Below are 21,564 nucleotides of genomic sequence, written 5' to 3'. Positions count from 1 at the left end.
TAAGAAAGGATTATAGTTTCATGGCTCCAGAATCTTCCTTGCTTCAGTGAGCTGTTTACTTTCAGCTTAAATCCCTAACACTGCTGGCTTTGATCAGTGACATCTGTAGGATTGGTGAAGTGCTTAGTTAAAAGAAATTGTTTGCTTTATCAAGTGTTGAAGCACTTTTAGTGTCAACATTTTGGGGGATACTAATATATACCCTAATAAAAAGTCATTATTTGGGTTTATCGTTCTAATGCAAATCAGGGTTATAAAATTATATAAATCCAATTTTAAGAAACAAAGCAACTTTTGTGTACAATGAGTCTTACTTACCTCAAAGAGGTCACATAGAGAAGGTACATACTTAACCCATCATGATCCCACTACACAAAACGTTTTTTGAAAACCTTTTGCTTTTGGAATGACTCAACTGAGCCCTCAATGACACTCACCGATCTCTTCAATCATCTTGAGTTGACTTTCTCCAATTCTCCACAGCAGCTGTTCTAATCTCTTTCCACTTTTTTCTGCCTCCGTAATGCACTCATTTGGTTCACTTTCAAATGACATTGCTTCCTATTTTACTAAAAAAAAGAGCTCTCTTTACATACAATTTCTTTCACCTTCTGTCTACTTCAAATAACATGATTTAGTAATTCTTAAACTATTGAATCATGGACCACACTGAGACTCTAATAAAAAGCTTTCCAGAAAAAATTTTGTGTATAATGTCAACCCATCATGTTAAGCCAGCTGCTCTAGGGTCCCCTTCACCCTGCCCTCCTTCTGTGCCATCTGAAAGAATTAAGCGCTGCTCAGAATTTTAAAGCCAACCTCTCTGTGTCTTTAGTCCTAATCCTTCACACTTAGAAAGCACAAGGTCCAACCTAAATCCACGATCTTCACACTCAAGCATGCCCTCCCTTGATCCTGCCTTTATATTGTTTCCTGAGTTCCTGATGCCCCCTGAAATCTTACGCCTGTCTCTCCCTAGTTCTCGCCCTGCTTCCTACATTTCATCACTCAAGCACCGGGCAGCGTTTTACCAACGTGGGAGCCGCCCAAACGCCTCCCTTTCCTCCACTTAAACGTCCAATCAATTGTCAAGCCCGTTAAGTGTCGTCCAAACATTCTGCCTCTTGCAATCCACACGGCCACTTCTCCCCTGAGGTTCTCACCATTTCTCCTGTGGGCTTTGCTTAGAGCTCGATAATTGTTCTCCAAGTTTCCACTGGAGTTCCCTCCCTGAAATGTGTAATTTACTGGAGTACAACTCAGTTTCAAATACTCCCGTGTACCTCCAGCACCACAAGGATAAAATCTAAATGACCTGGTTTATTAATCCATCTATTAAGGCATTCAGGGTCGTACCGTTGCCAATTTTTCTGACTATATTTATGGAAATTTTATCATTTTTAATTATTATATAATTGGCATATAATAAAATGCATACTTTTTAGATGCATTTCTATGAACCTTGACAAATGATACACACATATACCACCATCCCAGTGAAGAGATAGAACCTTCCCATCATTCCAGAAATTTCCCTTATATCTCATTCTAATCAATTCTTATCTCACCAGCCAGCATTTTGTCATCCCTCCTCTCATCCCCTCCTCATCATCCCTCCTCTCCAGGGCAACTATTGTTCTGATTTCTATTACTGGAGATTAGATTTATTATTTCTAGAACTTTGTATGTACGTGTCTATCTTTCTTCTCTGACAAAGTGTCAGGATAGGAACAGATCCGCAGAGACCTAGGAGGGACATCCTCTTCTGACCCGCAGATGGACACAGGTAGGCCCCACCAGCCACAGCAGCAGTGAGTAGGTACCCATCCCACCTGGGGTAGTGGTGGCGGGATCTGCCAGCAGCAGAGCCTGGGACACGTCAGCAGCAGGCCCACCCTCAGTGGTGTGGGTGCCCCATCTACTAGCACCTGAAACACCAGCTGGCCTGATGTCCCAAGGCCCTTCACTCAACAGAGGAAATTGTTCAGGGCCAGCATCTCTTTGGCCTGCATGTAGCGTCTGAAAAGCGACCTGGATGAGAGTTCTTGAACCTCCCACACATATGTGCCTGCAGAGATTCAAATGGGAGACTCAGGGGCGCCAGAAGAAAGAAGCACAACAGACTAGTATTCCAAGGGCTCTGAAAACTAAATTGACGCTGGATATGAAACCAGGTATGAAGCCCATAAAAATATGCCAAGACCTACAAGCTAAACATGAACAGAGTGATGGTCTGCTAAAATAGATTGAAACAGATCAAGAGTCTCGTAACATCCTATCCAGAGTACAATCGAAAAGTGAACATCATACTCAGACCCAGGAAATAGCACACCATGAATGATAAAAGACAACTGTTGCCAATATCAAAACGAATCCCATGTTGGAGTCATCGAACAAGGATTTTAAATCAGTGAAATCGGTGAGATGCTTGAACAATTCTGAGTTCTCTTGAAACAGATGAAGAAGTAGAACGTCTCCACAACGAAACTAAAGTTACAAGAAAGGCCCAAAGATATGACCTATTAGTGTCTGTGTGCAAAGGGGTCTTCTTGTCAATCTCGGGGTGAGAGCTCTGAGACAGAGGCCAAGGCCACAGACATTCAGAAACGTGTCACGTGTGACACGTGGCTACACGGTTAGGTCAGCCTCTCGGGCAGGTGTCTCATCAGGGAGTGAGGCTTTCTTGCCAGGTGGCAGGTGCTGTAAGCCACCCTCTGTTTCCAGGTAAGAGGTGGGGAATTTTCAGACCTTGTTGTGGGGACAGAGACCTACTCGTGAACGTGGCTGAGGCCTCGGGGAGAAAAGGCTTGACCTCCAGTTCTGTCTTGTTTCCTTTCCACGATGGAAATTTCTTGGACTCTTCTCACGTGATGACCGATTGCAAGATGAGCATGTCAGGCCTGAGGGTCTCAATTTACCCCTACGTGAGACAAAGTGTTTGCACTCAGGCTGAGTACACACAAAAACTGCACTCAGAAGGGAAAAAGCCTTTAGGAGTGGGGAGAAGTCCTGAAGTCCAAATGTCTAAGGGCCAGTAAAATGCCAGATAAGTGTCATCACCAAAGGCTCTAATCAGATTTCAGGCTGATGCCAGTCACTTACAGCTCCGCATGAAAGTTTAAGAAGATAGAGTTTGTTGTGAAGTTGTATGTGGCTTCATTTGGATGTCTAAGCTTTGTGACATATTTTTTCTAATTCTTTAAATCCTCTTTTAAAATACAAGTGGGAACACATTACACTTACACTAACGTGTTACTAAGAGGATATTTCAACTCTTCGTCTCTATATTGTCAAGTCTTTATACGTCATAAAATATGTAAATATATTTTTTAGTGTTCTACCAACATAACTACGAGGTATGATTAAATTATTTATTGTCATTAATTGTAGTTAAGTAAGGCATTTAATTTTTAATTATTTTTCTAAAATCCTGGAATTGTTTTCTTTTCCAGCTTCCTAATTATTAAAGGTGAAATTATTTCAGTTATGATGAAGTTATGATGAAGCAGTGACTACACAAACAGTCCATTTTCTACTGATTTCTATCTGTTCTGGCATTTTATTCAGAAAAGATGCTTTTCTATTTTTAGCACTTCTTAGTCCTAACTAAAACAAGGATTTGGGGAAAAAATAGTCTTTTGTTTTCATTGCACCTCACTTGCTTTAAGGCATGATCAAAGTCAGAAATATGAGTCTAGAAAAAGTTAACCTGAATTATAATGTGTCCAACAATAAAAAGTTTTATTATTTTTTTATCAACTAATTTCCCTATGTAAAAATCCACTTGGAAAATCTGTTCATTAAAACATTTTGGGGTACTTTTTTCTTAAATTAGGAAAACAGATTTTATTTTTATTACTCTAATGAGATTAGTCAAGATTGAATTTCCCTACTTTAAATAAGTTACCTCCCCAAAATTTATTTTAACCAGGCATTCTAAAATTTAACTAGAGTCCATTTTTCTTTTGGATAATCTTAACTTGATGCCATGTTTAAAAACCTAATTAAACATCCAAGTCACTCTTTCAGTTACTTAAAACTGCCAGCCCAAAAGTATGACCTTAATTGACATCCAAGAGATTATATCAGAGTTTAAAATAAAATGTATACTGTCCTTGCTATACAGCTAAAGGTCAGCGTTGTGAGCATTTTTATCTCAGCTGTAGGAAAGTAAAAATACAATCAGGCTAAGTGGTTTCAAAAGCTCTAAACGCAAAATGAAGCCATGTCTTCCTGGAGTTTACTGGGATTGCACATACCATGATGTAATTAAGAGCTAGTCCAGAGATACTGAAGAAAATGATAGATATAACATTTAAAAACGCCAGTAAAAAATTGGCTCTTTAGCATTTACATCTGCAATAAACCCAAGGAGCTCAGAATTAGAAAGGAACTTAATTATCTTTTAATCCAGTGGTTCTCAAGGTTCATGGTGTGCATCCGAATCACCTTGGGTGAGCAGAAAACATATATTGTTGGGTCTCATTCCTAGGGTTTCTTCATTGGTAGGGCTTAGGTAGGACCCAAGATTTGCATTTCTAGCAAGTTCCCAGGTGAGGCCAATGCTTCAGGTCCATCCAGGGAGCACACTTTGAGAACTATCATTCTAGAGAATTAAATGTGATAACGTCTATTAGTTCTAAGATAAATGTAAGGCTCCGAGTAAGCCCTCAATAAATCCTACCTAGCTAATAAAAGTAGTCAAAGTAGAAGCAGCAGCATGGGGAGAAATAGCACGCATCCTTTATCCTAATACTACAGAAAAAAGTGGGATCTCTCTTCTGTAGACCTTTTCTCTGAGCAGGATGGTTTTGTCAGGCACTGGTATTTTCTACAATAATAGAAATTTCCTCTCACTCGCCAAGCTTATGGCTTCATATTCTCCCTTAACCATCCATAAGAAGGGTTATAGGCTAGGAGAACAGGGAGAATTTGAGTTTCTAATATTTCAATAAATTTAAAAATGTACTAAAAGTAAAATAGGAGGATGAGAAGAACGAGAGGTTATAGTTAGAAACCTATGTATTCTAGTCCAAAATTATGTAACTGGCCGAATTTTTGGTGATGACAAGACTCAGGAAATGGGCAGAGCAGGAGTTCCAGGCAGGAATGGGCTATATTTTCTTAAGCCATCACTATAAACAGCATTAATTTATAGAATGAATGAATTCAGGCAACCAAAGTTGATTGAAATTGACAAACATTGAATTCTAGAAGGTTAGGTGGAGGAACATCTGTGTGCTGACTGAGAACACTATAGCGAGCTAGGTACAGCGTCACTGCCACATGAAGAGAAGTGACCAGGTGTGTTACGAATAGCCCCAAAAAGAACGCTAAATGGAAGTGCCCCCAGATGGTCAGATCAGTGAATTGGAAGACTAGATGAGCCATTGCCTAAGAGAGGAAATGTACAATTAAATCAATAAGGACATCTGTAAAGGCTCACACTAGCCGTATGAACAGAGTGTTATGAGAGGGAGCCATCAATGTAACACCCATTGAATTGGGGAATATTTTAAAGAAGTGCAAACACTTGAGGGAGATCTCTACAAATGGGTAGGGATTTCATAGGTGGAGAAAGAAATACAATTATGCATGTTGGAGGGAATAGTGCTTGAAAATACATGAAAGCACAAAATAATAATTGCTGACCCAGAGGGAAATTAGAAATCATTCATCACAATAGAACAACAAAAATATATGTGTGTGGGTGTGCCCCTTGAATAAATTATAGTTTTATTGTAGGTGGGAATCATTCCCAGTTCCAATTACACAGGATGCAATCATCCAAAAGCCTGGCTTCTCTATTCCTTTGCCTACTCCAAGCCTATCCTCATAAGACTGAGTGTAGTTGAGTAAAAACACAGAACCACGCTGATGTGTCCCTTTTTAAATTATGGACACACAGTTCCAGTGATTCCTCTGCACTTCCCGGTAGCCCTAGGACAATTCCATAGTCAACTATATTTCTGCTCACTGAGATGAAAATTTCCCAGCCTGTCCTTCTCTCCTCCCCTCAGCTGGTGTCCTCACTTACCGTTTCACTGAGAGCAGCAATGATATAAGAAGATTATCTTGTTTTTCTGGCATTAAATCTAACAACCAACCTGTGATGGAACTCTGGGCAGGCTGAACACACGTAAGTGATGCTGAGAGCAGAGAAAGCAATTCCAGAAACACGCTCTTCCTTGAAGTCCAAATCCTAACCCAGGGCACTAGCAAGGCGACCTCTACCTTAACCAGAGCAAAGCTCTGATTGATACTTTTTGAAGTCAAACAGGCAGAATGAACAGGAGAAACAAAATTCACCCAGAATCTTTCTAGAAGTACACGCTTAAACCAACTCCTTAAAAAATTAATTCATAGCCTCCCACTCATGACACTATTCTTGACTCTAAGCCCCTCTTAACTTCTCACCTAACCTCCCAAAATGAAGCTAAGTGGACCCTAGGTGGCCCTGCTTCTGATGAACCCTTCCTACCTTTACATGAGATTTTAATTTATTAAATGCCACTGACGTACATTGAGACACAATATGGTTGGAACAACAGTGCATTTTTGACCAAGACTTTTAAAAGCAACTTTAACGGGACATCATTTATAAAAAATAAAATGAGCACAATTTAAGAGTACAGTTCATTTTTGACAAATGCCACCACCAACAACACCTTCAGTGCTAGAATATTTGCATCACCCTCAAAAGTTCTCCCTTTAGAATTTGTGTCTGATCAGTGACATAATGAAAGATAAGGGCTTTGGGGCTGAGACAGGATATCCTTTTAAACCTAGTAAGTTTCTCTGTAGTCACACAGGATAAAAGCAGTGTAAGGACCAGCATAACGATAATAAATGAGATGGATGTTATTTACCAAACAACACATGAAGTAAAAGGAAAAGAAGACAATTAAGTATCCAGCATTGCTAGAGACTGAATGTTTGTACACCACCCCCTGCCCCAACCCAAGGCCAAATGCACGTGTCAAATCCGAATGTGATGGTATTAGGAGGTGGGGCCTTTGGGAGGTGATTAGTTCAAGAAGGTAGAGCCTTCACAAATGGGATTAGTGCCCTTAAAAAAGAGATCCCTTCTTCTCTTGCCCCTTCTGCCCTGTGAGGTTACATCAAGAAGACAGTGTCGGACTTCTCTTGTGGAGCAGTGGTTAAGAATCCACCTGCCAATGCAGGGGACACGGGTTCAAGCCCTGGTCCGAGAAGATCCCACATGCCATGGAGCAACTAAGCCCATGCTCCACAATTACTGAGCCTACACTCTAGAGCCCGCGAGCCACAACTACTGAGCCTGAGTGCCACAACTACTGAAGCCCATGAGCCTAGAGCCCGTGTTCTGCAACAAGAGAAGCCACCGCAATGAGAAGCCCGTGCACCAGAACGAGGAGTAGCCCCTGCTCGCCACAACTAGAGAAAGCCCGCGAGCAGCAACGAAGACCCAATGCAGCCAAAAATTAATTAATTAATAAAAAAAAAAAGAAGACGGTGTCTATGAACCAGAAACTGAGTTCTCACCAGACACCAGATCTGCTGGCTCCTTGATCTTGTACTTACAGCCTCCAGAACTGTGAGAAATAAGTTTTTGTTGTTTATAAGCCATGCAGTCAGTGGACTAAAAGAAGCATGGTCTTAGAAATAAAATTTTTCAGCAGTTACCATTTTAAATTTGTTTCCCTGAAACATAAGGCGCTGACAGGGCACACAGTGTTGTAAATCAAGCCACATCAATATTTATTGAGTAAATGCTTCACACAAGACTTTTCTCACTGAGCTTAGCCAACATTGAAATGTATCACAACATAAAAATGAAACAAATTGCTCTAATCTAAAATGTAGCTCTTAAATTTTCCTACCAGCCATTTGAAAAGCTAAACTATCTGCTTTGGGAGAAGATAAAGCCAGAATTTGAAGTATCATCCAATGAACTCAAGTTGACTTTTTAAAGAAATGTTTTAAATCTTTTTAAACAAATTTATTCCATTGATTGCTACTTCAGAACAGTGAAATACCACTGTTTTTCTTTGTTTCTGTATTTCATTCTGATGCGGAGAGGTCCTTCCTCTATTAGGAAAATCTCAATCTCTTCTTGAGATGGTTGATCAAAGATGTAATTAGTGCTGAAATTCAGATGTGCTTTGAGTGATAAGTAATCAAAAATGACATGAGAAATTAGGCTAAAGTTAACTCAGAGAAAACATGTAAAATACAAATTACTGAAAGTCCTCTCTTTAATTTTAATGATATGTCTTAGAAATGGTCCAACTCATATAAATTCAGGCAAGACCAGCAGAAAAATCTGAAATATAAAGAGATATATTTGAACTTAGTTTAAAAAAGAAATCATCAAACTCTAAATGTTGAACGAAGCACTGACAAAATGACAAAAACTACTGGATGGTGATGGCGGGCAGGGACTCCATGCTCCTAAGTGTCTGAAATTGCTTTTGCAACTAGTATGTCGTTAGATATTCGTAAGTATCCTGGAGTAGAGGTAAGGGACAGATAAGGTGTGGGACAGATAACAGTTTCCCATTTTATAGATCGAAATATGTGACAGTGATTAATTCAGTGGCTTTCCAGTGTTGACAATGCTATTTATTGCCGGAGAGAGGACTAATATTCTTCTCATGATACAATACTCCTAGGACGTTTTTCTCTTTGTGATAATGATGAAACATTTAGCACTTATCATGGGCTCAGGCTCTGCTTTCCATGCAACACACGACCAACTATGTGTTTAATTCTATACTGCGTGTTCACCTGCCAAGCTTTGCACAAGATCTTGAGGAAGCCAAGATAACAAGGAAAATAAGAAATCGTCTTTCACTGGAATTTCATTCTACTAAGGTGACAGGCATCAAACAAGTAATCATTCCAAGATGTGTTTAATCTACTTAGTATTTGTGCATATTTACAAATAATTCAGGTGTAATTCTAGATCTATCTTTCACCAGCCGTGTACCTGGGCCACGTCTCAAAACCTCTCTGTGCCTTAATGTGTTCACCTGCACAATGAGGTTAATAACAGTGTCCACCATTTCTTTCTTTCTTTTTTTATAAATTTATTTATTTCATTTATTTATTTTTGGCTGCACAGATTCTTTGTTGCTGCACACGGGCTTTCTCTAGTTGCGGCGAGCGGGGGCTACTCTTCGTTGCGGTGCACGAGCTTCTCATTGTGGTGGCTTCTCTTGTTGTGGAGCTCGGGCTGTAGGCGCGTGGGATTCAGTAGATGCAGCACGCGGGCTCAGTAGTTGTGGCTCGCGGGCTTAGTTGCTCCACGGCATGTGGGATCTTCCTGGACCAGGGCTTGAACCCGTGTCCCCTGCATTGGCAGGTGGATTCTTAACCACTGTGCCACCAGGGAAGCCCAGATAACAGTGTCCACGATTAAATGAAAAAAAAAAAATGTGTGTGTGGTGTTATACACTACCCTGGACACCCAGCAAGTTTTCAGCAAATATTGTTACCACTCAATAATAATAACTATGATTACTACTCTACTTAAAAGTACTGTTCTTACATAGATGAGATGGATTTAAAGTAATATCTATACAATTGTTATAGATGAATATACACACTTATTCAAGGGAAGATTATAGTTTTACATAAATTTCTCAGTGAACCATGTTTTTTACATCGTGAAGGGGCTTTAAGAATCACCAACAAGCCATTACATTATATTTAGATCAATTTAAGTTGCGAGGTAAGGGACGTCCCTGGCGGTCCAGTGATTAAGATTTTGCCTACCAATGCAGGGGGTGTGGGTTCCATCTCTGGTTGGGGAGCTAGGATCCCACATGCCTCGAGGCCAAAAAACCAAAACATAAAGCAGAAGCAATACTGTAACAAATTCAATAAAGACTTTAGAAAAGTGGTCCACATCAAAAAAAATCTTTAAAAAAAAATATGCGAGGTAAATGTATTTCATATATAAAGTCGATTCTCAATAAAGTCATCACGAACACGGAATTGGCAGAACACTGAACCATTGCTCCTAAAGGAAATACAGGGTTAGGTTCCTGCAAGATTCTGGTCCCATTTCCCTCCACAGATCAATACATAAACTTGTTTTGCATGTGTTTGTGTTTGAAGAAACCTTATTGAATAGCTACTGTTGATTCATCAACCTTGAACTCTGGACCAGCAGAACTATGATTCATGCCTGAACCAAGCTTATCCAACACACGCATTTTCCCTGCCAGTGACATCCCAGCCTTCTTGAACTTCGGAACGCTGGGCAGCACTTCGGCAGCATATCTGGGGGCAGTTTTAAATGCAGAATCACCAACCAAAAGCACAAAAATGAGAAAAACATGACGCAAAATGGACCAAGAAAAGGACACGTGTTTACAGAATAAGAGCTGAAACAAGAAGGCAGAGTGTGACCTTGTACCTCGGCAGCTGTGGATGTGCATGTCAGGTGATTCAAACTTTTTTACCACTGCACATGCCCAGGAATGACCACCACAAGTACTGATTTGGGGGCTACAAATAAATTTTCTCAAGGAGGCAATTTCACAAATACAGAATCTGTGAAATGAGGGTCTTCTGTACTTTGCTCTTGTCATTGTTTTCTCTAAGTGAAACTTGGAGGAATTTAGAGTTTGGATAACACTGAGTTACACTAAGTGGGTAGAGGATTCTGTTCCCAGAGGGACCATATAAAACTGCACTGCCAACAGAAAACCAGTGTGTACATAAAAAAACTAGTTATAACCACATATGGGCTACGATTCCTTAAACTGGGGTTGATGGCCATAATCATCTGGTTACCTTTAAAAATATATATGTTACAAGTCTCACTCCCATTCTGCTGAAGTATTCTGAAGTATATCTTTAAGGACAGCGGGAAAATAGACATTTTATTTTTTAAAACACAGGCAGATTAGAGGATTTGCAGAGGGGGTCAATAATTACAAAAGTTTCTCAATATCTCATAAAACGTTGTGGTCTTTAATAAGTACATCAGTTATAATTAAGTATGCCAAAAAATGTCCCCTTGGTCATTTTTATTCCAGAGCATTGACTTAATTGTTTGACACTTAATAACAGATTTCATTTCAGTCGGACCTGATGGCCCAGGTTACATTGTTTCACATTATTATTTAAAGTTGAAAGAATCCTAAAGGAAGACATTCATCTTTAACAAGAAGCAAAACATTTTTAACACACAGAGCAAAAACAGAGTGCTGTTTCTTGAGACAGAATTTTGAACTTCCATTTGATCAATTTATGCAACATTGGATATTTACAAATTTCAGAATCTCTCTCTCTCTGTGGCATATACATCTGTTGGCTTGGAGAAAATTATGCTTTATCTAAAACTCTATCATGTTAGACCCTGAATAACATCTCCTATTCTTGAATTATTTTCTCATTTTACTTCTTAAACAACTGTTTTTCTTTTCTTTTTTTCCCCTTTCTTTCATTTCTTCCTTCATTTCTTTTTTCTATTTGTTAAATAAATTCCTGTGAAACAAAATAAATCTGTCTGGCATACTATAAAAGATTAAAATGTGTTTGTAGGTGTGTGTGCATGCAAACACACAAAGCACAAACATGTGCTTCTGGTCAAAACACAAGCACATGTATAATACTACCTTAAAATTCTAACTTCAGGTTGTACTCTAGCATTGATAGGCTGGTTAAAGTCGCCCTTAAAACGCTTTATTAATTTTTCACTTGACAGGGCCAATGTGAAAAGCTTAAAAATCATAGGTCAGGTTGGTTTCGTACAACAAGTGATTTTTAGTCAAACTAAGGTATCTCTTTGTGGTTACATTCTTTCTGTAAATCAGCATTTAATAAGAACATTCTCACTAAAACTTGCCTAAAAATGCAGTCTGACTAATTTGCCCTCTGTGTATAGCTTAAAATAAAATCTATTGTGTCCACAGGCATCTCGTCCCTCGCGGAGACAATAGATAATATTCTCCCAGAATATTATATTATAGCCCCCATGCTTTTGTAAATGCCTCCACGGCTGATGGAAAACAGAATCAAACATCAATGAAACATTTGTGGTGTAATGATTCTCTGAGGTGGTGGTTTTAGCATCCATTTATTTTTGTCAGTGAAATCTGTCCTCTGTTGATATGAAAGGATGTGTATCTTTGAAACTCAGCTTGCATTTAAATGAGGACGTAAAAACAATTAAGCACCAGGCTCTATCATTCTTCACCAGCTTCTCCTGCTCAGCTAAAAATTGAACATCTTGAACTGCGTGGTACCTGGAGATGGGCCATGCGGCTTGGAATCATTCAGCAAATCTGGGACTTGCCAATTACTCCGTCCTCCACATTCTGTCCCAGGAATTCTGATTCCTCCTCGGGAAGGTGATGCTTGCTTAGGACACAATCACCCATAAACTATAAGAACTGAGATTTTCTCAGTCACCCGAGATGAGGTTCACAAACACTTTTGAAGGACACGTCGTGCCAGTCCTCAAAGGTCAAGATACACAAATGGGAAATAGATAAGGAAATAATAAAAGTGTAAATAGTGTGATAAAAATAGTCATCACAGGAAAACAGCAGCACTACCAGTTACTAGAACTTGCTAAGCATTTGCTTTGTGCCAGGCGGAACCGGGGAGAGAGTTTTCCTTTTTCTATTTAATCATCACGGTGACCCCTTGAGATAGATACCATTGTCCCTGTTTTTGTCTAAGAACAAAAGCAATAATAGATGCCTGTACAAAGAACAGTGAGAACGGTGAGCATGGAAGAAAGATTGACTAACAGGAAAGAGGGATTTATCACCCAGTACATGCTTGTAAAAATTTCCACTGATCATTTCTACAGGGTCTCTACACATATTATCTTAGATTTATTCTCATGGAGGTTATTGCTCCCATTTTACAGATTTAAGAACTGAGGTGCATGGAGGTTAGTGATTGTCCCAAACACAAAAAGTCTAAGCGCTAGATTTCAAATTCTGATGTTCTGAGGCAGAGTCCTCCACTCTTTCCTTACTTTGTGTCCTCTCCTGAGCCACCTCATTGTAAATCCTCAATCTGTAAGTTTCTTAAAAGGTTTAGTTTTGCAAAATGACAGTATTACTGACTCAGAGAAAATCTGCTTGTTTGGTCGGAGCTTACTAAGAATATTGCCTTGGAGGCAACAGAATGACATTTCCGTGCCTAGTCTTTGAAAATCCCCTGGATGTTTCAAACAGTAACCTCAAAGATTAGTCACTCCTAGTCTTTCTTCTTCTCTACCTATGGAGTTTCCATGAATAGACTGAAAGGGTTACCCTTGAATATAAGAACATTTGGATGAAATTGTAACAATAAATCAACCGGCTATAAAGTTTATAATGGTTAGGCTTGACACAATAAGATAAGATGAAAAAGAAAGAGAGAGTGAGGGAGGGGGAGAGGGAGTTAGGGAGGGAGGGAGGAAGGAAGGAAGGGAGGGAAGGAAGAAAGGAAGGAAGGAAGGAAAGAAGGAAGGAAGGGAGAGAGGGAGGGAGGAAGGAGGGAGGAAAGAAGGAAGGAAGAAATGAAGGAAGGAAAGAATGAAGGAACAAAAGAACGAAGGAAGAGTACTGGCCTAGACTGACTGAACTCAAAACGAACTACTACCAGCATTTCTTACAAAGGGAAAAACTAGCAGGAAGAAAATACTTCAAACCCTTTAGAAATTTCCTAGAGGAAATGTCACTTTCAAATTCCAACGGTGACTAAAAAAGTATGCTCCAAGAGAAAAAAAGGCTCTCGTTTGCATCACTGTCTTTCTGTGTTGTTCATATTCCTAGGTGCGTTCACACCGTTATTAGAAGCAGCAATTTCCGGATAAGATGCGGTGCTCCAGTAGCCTTCCCTTTGGGCCTTCTCTGTTCATTAGCCCCTGGCTGTCTGTAATTGGAAATGCTCTTCCAACCATCTGTCAACGTGATTCACACCCTAACCTCTTTGGCAGGCTCTGACCAACTTCTCCACGGGATTTGTGCAGGGGCCAGACACTATCAAAGTTTCAGATGAGAACCGCCATCAGAAGTGTCAAAGGAGATCATCATCAGTAGCCACTATTTAAATATAAAAAGTGTTGAGAGTATATTCACAAAGAGTTGTTTCAACAGGCAAATTCATTCCTTAGAGTGGATTCTGAACTGGGGTGGCAGACAGAGAAGTAAGAGATGATTAGTAACCAGAGAGAGTGACTGATAAAATGTTATGATTATTAAAACTTTGTTTAAAACAATAGTAAAAAATTCTGCTCTTAGCAGTTATCTGATATAGTATGGTAACATAATATATGATATTTATAAGGAAATATATGTGTGTGCCTATATGTGTACATGTATGTACACATATACGTATATGTGTATATGCATATGCACATGTATATGTGTGTATTCCGTCATATTGGCAGAGCAATCAGAAGATCCCTAGCAATACTGTAAGTAAGTGTGTTTGACGTACAGTTCACACCTGCTGAAGAATATACTTGATCTATTAAGTGGAATGAGGTTATAATCACATCCAACTTCCCCAACAAATGTTTTGATATTAAACTATTCATTTCTGATATCACCATTACAAAACCTTAAAAAGCCAAAGACTTGTTCTTTCTCTGTCACCTGGGATGAAGGCTTATTACAAAGCGCATCCAATGACAAGCTGCCATTCAGGACTTCATATAGAATCAGTACTCATAAATATTTCATGTGTATTAGAAAAATATGCACATTCTGCATTTGTGATAGTTTTCTACTTATGTTCAGTTGGCCAAATTTGCAAATTTTATTGTTTAAAACATCTGTATTATCTTTGAATGTGTTTCTTCACTGGTTTTATCAGTCTTAAGAAGGTGTGTTAATATCTCCAACTTTGATTTTGAAGTGGTTTGTTTTTCCTTGTAGTTTTATCAATTTTTGCTTTATATATTTTGAGACTGTATGATTAGAAGAATACAATATTCAAATTGTTTTATATTCCTGGTGAAGTTGGATCTTTTATCATTATGTAGTGACAAGATTTGGTGTCCAGTTATTCTTTTTGCCTCAAAGCCTATTTTATCAGATAGTAACATATCTACACTAACTTTCTTGCTTAGTATTTTGTTGGTAATATCTTGTTTTGTTTGACTTTTAGCCTCTTTGTAGTCTTATGTTTTAGATAGATCTCTTATAAATAATTCATAGTTATATTTTTTAAGTCTGACTATACTACTTGTTCTGTATACCTTTTCTCTGTCTTCCCTTGCCTTCTTTTAGATATCAAAAAATTATTATACTTATTTTCTCTCTTATTCAGAAGTTAAACATTCTTGCTTCTGTTAATAGATTACAGCCAGCTTTTTTTTAAAGTATTTTTAAATTAATTAATTAATTTATTTTTGGCTGCCTTGGGTCTTTGTTGCTGCACGTGGGCTTTCTCTAGTTGCAGCGAGAGGGGGCTACCCTTCGTTGCGGTACGCGGGCTTCTCATTGCGGTGGCTTCTCTTGTTGCGGGGCATGGGCTCTAGGTGAATGGGCTCAGTAGTTGTGGCTCGCGGGCTCTAGAGTGCAGGCTCAGTAGTTGTGGCACAAGGGCTTAGTTTTTCCACGGCATGTGGGATCTTCCCGGACCGGGGCTCAAACCCGTGTCCCCTGTATTGGCAGGCAGATTCTTAACCACTGCACCACCAGGGAAGTCCCTAGCCAGCTTATTAATATATCAAAATTTAATATTAATCAATACCTGTCTATTCACCCAGGACAACACAAGAAATTGAGAACACTAATCCCATTTACCCCTTCCTGACTTATACACAGCTGGTGAAGTATTTTTTTTAATTATTTTTTTTAAATTTTATTTATTTTTTTTGCTGCATTGGGTCTTCATTGCTTCGCGCGGGCTTTCTCTAGTTGTGGCGAGCGGGGGCTACTCTTCCTTGCGTTGTGTGGGCTTCTCATTGTGGCGGCTTCTCCTGTTGAGGAGCACGGGCTCTAGGTGCACAGGCTTCAGTAGTTGCGGCTCGCGGGCTCTAGAGCGCAGGCTCAGTAGTTGTGGCCCACAGGCTTAGCTGCTCTGTGGCACGTGGGATCTTCCCTGGCCAGGGCTCAAACCCGTGTCCCCAGCATTGGCAGGCGGATTCGTAACCACTGCACCACCAGAAGCCCCCAACTGGTGAAGTATATTTTAATTCAATATTTGTTAAATACCATAGAGTATTATTTTATACAGTTAAATTAATTTAGAGTTACCTGCCCATTTGCCACTTCCTTTTTTTATTTTTATTTTTCAACCCAGAGCTACTATCAAATCAAGCTGAAGTAGGTCCTTCTGTATTGGCTTCAGAGTAAGTTTTCCCCATCCTCTCTTTTTATTCATCCTCAGACTTTCATGAAAGTAATATTAAATCTCCTTTCATCTCTATGACCCTCACTCTATCTTCTATGATTTTTCATTATTGTTTTCTCTCTGGGAAATTTCTTTTGACTTAGCTTATGTTTCACTATTTCTCTTTTCAGACATGTCTAATCAGTTTTTAAACTCTTATAGCGAGTTTTCAGTTAGAGTCTTGCATTATTTCTTAAAGGTTTATTTGAAATTTCTTGAATCTGTATTGACTCTTTTTGTAATTTTCACTTTATATGTATTCAAGCTTGCTTTTGATTTCTTTTAACACTCTCTTTGTGAGTCTGTTTTCTTTATTTGTTGCTGTGTTTTATTCAGTGATTCCAGATTGCTTATGTGCCCAGTTATTTTTGACTCTGTCAGACCAAATCATGAAGAAATATTTGTAGAAGTAACGTGAGGCTCACAGCAAAAAGTATTTTGCTACAGACAGGATTCGAGTTTGCTGTTATTGGTTACCTAGGGATATTATTTCAGGACAGTTCTAAGCCATGTTCAAGATTTGAGGTTTTCTTATAACACAGGGAACTGTATTCAATATCTTGTGATAAACCATAATGGAAAGAATATGAAAAAGAATATATATATGTATAACTGAGTCACTTTGCTGTACAGCAGAAATTAAACACAACATTGTAAATCAACTATACTTAAATAAACATTTTTTTAAAAGATTTGAGGTTTTCCAACACTTTTCAAGGCACACAAAACAATGCAAACAAACAAACAAAAACACCTGTAAGGCGGGATAATTTAACTCCAGTTTGCCCTGAAGTGTCTAGTTTAGGGATGTCAGGTGAAGAGTGGGAGGGGTGTTTATCAGTTTTCCCTCTTGGGTGGGCCCTGGGCTTTCACTCCCCACCTTCCGCCAGCTGAGCGGTCCCAAACCTCTACTCACAGGCAAATGGCCTCAAGCAAAATGGCTTTGAAGTCTCATTTGACCTCTGTGGGCGCTCATCTTCTCAGCATTTCTTACCCTGCCGTTCCTCCCTATCTTATTAGTTTATAGAAACTTTGGGGAGGTAAATATATCTCATCTAGATTTATAGTTGCCCTTAGCAAAACATTTTTCTTAGTTTTCCTAGTTCACCATGAGTTGAAGTAGATGTTCACCATATTTCTAACACATGAACTTCCAGCTACATTTCATGGTTTTTCTCAACTTTAACAGATTATTTTGAAGAGAAGTATGCGCTTTGGATTTTTCTGAAGATAAACATGCCCAGGCTGACCTCTAGGTATTCTGATTCAAAAAGTCTGTAGTCAAGGTCGGACGCTGATTCCCAGGGGATGCCGACACGAGCTCCCTGACTCCCGTCCCCACCAGCAACATCACAACTTGGAACCCCTAATACAAATCATATGTTCTTCACAGAGGGCTTCAATGTTTTCAAATAAACATCCTTGAGGCATTAACCCTTAATCGTCTAGAGCAGTGGCTCACGGCTACAAGGATACAAGGGTTTTTCTCACAGATAATAGAATCTTGGGGGTAGGTGGATTCTTAGTTTGGAAAAACCCAGGGGAGATGACAATGTGCTCCCCACCTGATTTGCATTGCATGCAAGTATCATCCATACCTTTCTATTGTAGCAGACTGCTTCTTGTAGCTAGACTACACTTTTAGAAACCAAGAAAACAAATAATAACGCTATTTTCTGTCCATAAAGATAACTGGCTGCCTTCCCCCTTCATGTATTCTTTGAGTATCATATTTATCATTCTGTTCCTGTTAATTTCAAATGGTGATATGGGCATGCAGATAACAGAAAAGAGATCTTTAGAGTTCCTTGTTTTCCCAAAACCTATCTGATGTCCCACTTGAAAACAACTTCACAAAATAAAGGGGGAAAGTAGGTAGTTTCTATTATTTTCTCCTCTTGGCTTTTATGAGCTTGGGAGGGGTGGAGCGGCAGGGGTCACAAATATCAAACAATGATTTCACACAAGAGTCACTGAATACCCCAGATCACATTTAACTAAAGCACAGTGTTTATAACAGATCTACTACCATCTGTCAATCGCAGAAATTGACAGAGAACAGAGGCAAGACAATGAAAGAAAATGATCTTTATGACACCTCGTTTTCAGGCACTTTTTCCTCACTCACACAGTAATTTCAAGAGAAGGCTAACTCAGATTGGGTGGGCCACACCCTGAAAGACCCCGAAGTTCACTCCAACTCTCCTTTGGGCAAGCGAGCATGAGTAACTATTCAAGCAGAAGAGGGAGAAACACAAATTACATCCCAGAGAGGCACTGGACAAATGATGGGTTGAAAATTACATTTTTATCCTCTTCTAACATTCTCAGCACCTCATACTGTGCTGTATCATCTTTGACAAAGAGTCCCCGCTCTGAGGGAAGGACTCACAAATGTTCCTTTCAGGAGTCAGCACACACAAAACGGGACGTTGATTTGGCTACAGGATGACACCTCAACAGCCATCATTTCACCCATTTTGTTAAGGACAATATATTATTTATGATAATGTTGATAATGGTTGCAAATGTTCTTTACTTTTTAGACTTGCAGCAAGACCAAGAATTTTATACCATTTCCTTTTTAAAACGAAGTACATGTGATATGATGTACTTAATGTGATGTGATTCTTAAAGATTTGAAATGTATTCTTTTGACTCAGCGAGATGATCTCTAAGAACATTTGCAGCTATATCTCAAGTTCATGCAGCCCTGATACAAAAAAACAGAATCAGGTGTCCTCAAAGTAATGTAGCAGGAAAGACAGCTTTACCAAAATATCACTATAGAATTCATTCAAATAGCAAGTTCTCTTAGTATAATTAACACTGGCTAGGATGGTGAAAAAGACATGGCTTTCTGGAAGAGAAAGGATGAAGGCATTGTAAACTGATTAATGGAATTCGTGGGATATCCACGGGAATCAGTAGGAAACATGTTGACCAGAGTGGATGGCTGACCTGGCAACAAATGGTCCTTCAGTATATTGACTATTAGTCAGGAGAAACTGGGGAGATAGTTACAGTTTGAAACCACAAAGGAAATTTAAAGACTGCTGCCCACATGATGCTCTGGCTGTTGCTGTCTTTCCTCTGGGTGGGAGGACTTCCTGGTTAATCTGGCCATAAGTCGCAGGTTCATCCCACAGTAATGACTAGTACTGAATGTTTTCCTGAGTGGGCAGAATATTCTAACTCCTCTCAGGCTACTGTTACAGAGATACACAATTGCACTGTGCATGATAAAATGAGAGGAATTCATGACTGCCATGGGCAGACACTAGGTGAACGGTTAGAACATTGATGGTTTGATTGGAGGATGACAGGTTGGGTTGCATAAACCTCTTAAAGAAGAATGGCCACACCTATGGCATTTTACAGTTTATGTCAAACCCTAACATCTTAAAAAAATGTACAGATGAACTTATTTACAAAACAGAAGTAGAGCCACAGATGTAGAAAACAAATTTAGGATACCAGGGGATAAGCGGGGGGAGAGGGACAAATTGGGAGATTGGGATTTGCATATACACACTACTATATATAAACCAGATAACTAATAAGGACCTACTGTACAGCACAGAGAACTCTTCTCAATACTCTGTAATGGCCTATATGGGAAAAGAATCTAAAAAAAGGGTGGATATATGTATATGTATAGCTGATTCACTTTGTTGTATACCTGAAACTAACACAACATCGTCAATCAACTGTACTCCAATAAAAATTTAAAAAAATAAATCCTAACAGCCAATGTGATGGGACCTTAGGAGGTGGGGCCTTTGGGAAGTGATTAGGTCAAGAGGACACAGCCTTCATGAATGGGATTAGTGTTCTTATAGAAGCAACGCCAGAGAGCTCCCTTGTCCTTTCTGCCACATGAGGTTACACAGGGAAGACAGCTGGCCATCTACGAGCCAGGAAAGACTATGTCAAGAAAATGAGAAGACAAGAAACTGACTGGAAGAAAATATCTGCAACCGACACATCTGATAAAGGACTGTTATTCAAAATATAAAAAGAATTCTTAAAACTCATCAAAAAACAAAAACAAAACAAACAACCTGATTAAAAATGAGCCAAAGACCTTAACAGACACCTTACCAAGGAAGATATACAGATGGTAAATAGCACATGAAAAGATGCTCCACATCATATGCAATCAGGAAAATGCAAATTAAATCAATAGTGAGATACCACTATATACCTATTAGAATGTCCGAAATTGAGAACACTAAATGCTGGTAAGGATGTTGAACAACAGGAACTCTCATTTTTTGCTGGTTGGAAGACAAAATGGTGCAGCCACTTTGGAAGACAGTTTGGTGGTTTCTTACAAAATTAACCATAATCTTGCCATATGATCTAGCAACCATGTTCCTTTATGTTTGCCTAAAGTATTTGAAGGCTTGTGTTCACATAAAATACTGGTACATAGATGTTTACAGCAGCTTTATGCATAATTGCTAAAATGTGGAAGCAACCAAGATGTCCTCCAGAAGGTGAATGGATAAATAAACTGTAGGACATCCAGCCAATGGAATATTATTCAGTACTAAAAAGAGATGAGCTATTAAGCCATGAAAAGACATGGAGAAATCTCTAAATGTATATTCCTAAGTGAAAAAGGCAATTTGAAATGGCTACGTATCTTTGAAATTGATACATAGTGTACCATTCCAACTCCATGACATTCTTGGAAAGGCAAAACTATGGAGACAGTAAAAAGATCAGTGGTTGCAAGGGACTGGGGTGTCAGGGAGGGGTGAATCAACAAAGGACAGAAGATTTTTAGGGTGGCAAAAATGCTCTGTATGATGCTGTAAGGATATTTACATGTCATCACACTTTTGTCCAAACCCGGAGAAGTCACAACACCAAGAGTGAACCCTACAGTGAACTATGGACTTTGGTTGATTAGGTTCAATTGTAATAAATCAATTGTAACAAATGTACCACACTGGTGAGCGATGTTAATAATGGTAGAGGCTTTGCACGTGTTGTGGTAGGTGATATATGGAAAATCCCTGCACCTTCCTCTCAATTTTGTTGGGAACCCAAAACTGCTCTAAGAAAAGGAAGTCTTGAAAAAAATGCAATCTTTACATAATGTTGCCCTATTTCTCTCTAACAGTTTGCAACCAGTCTCATATAATCCAACACAAGGGTATATGTAAGAATAAGAAACAGTGTGTCATTCATGTTCATTCTAATGTACCAGCAGCG

The 21,564-nt window shown here is 39.1% G+C and overlaps 1 protein-coding gene and 1 long non-coding RNA gene across 5 annotated transcripts in view; one reads left to right on the top strand and one right to left on the bottom strand.

The window, feature by feature from the left end:
- Nucleotides 1-21,564, bottom strand: part of LOC309639110 (uncharacterized protein) — a 191,791-nt gene that overhangs the window by 114,203 nt on the left and 56,024 nt on the right. The gene's annotated exons all lie outside the window — the stretch shown is intronic.
- Nucleotides 14,131-21,564, top strand: part of LOC309639131 — a 253,725-nt gene continuing 246,291 nt past the window's right edge. Inside the window, exon 1 of the long non-coding RNA XR_014251493.1 lies at nucleotides 14,131-18,938. This is a non-coding gene — a long non-coding RNA (uncharacterized lncRNA). The remainder of the gene's footprint in view (nucleotides 18,939-21,564) is intronic.

This window comes from Balaenoptera physalus (genome assembly GCF_965194825.1).
Source record: "Balaenoptera physalus genome assembly, chromosome: 12".
NCBI lineage: Eukaryota > Metazoa > Chordata > Mammalia > Artiodactyla > Balaenopteridae > Balaenoptera > Balaenoptera physalus.
This window is presented reverse-complemented; position numbering and strand designations above follow the sequence as displayed.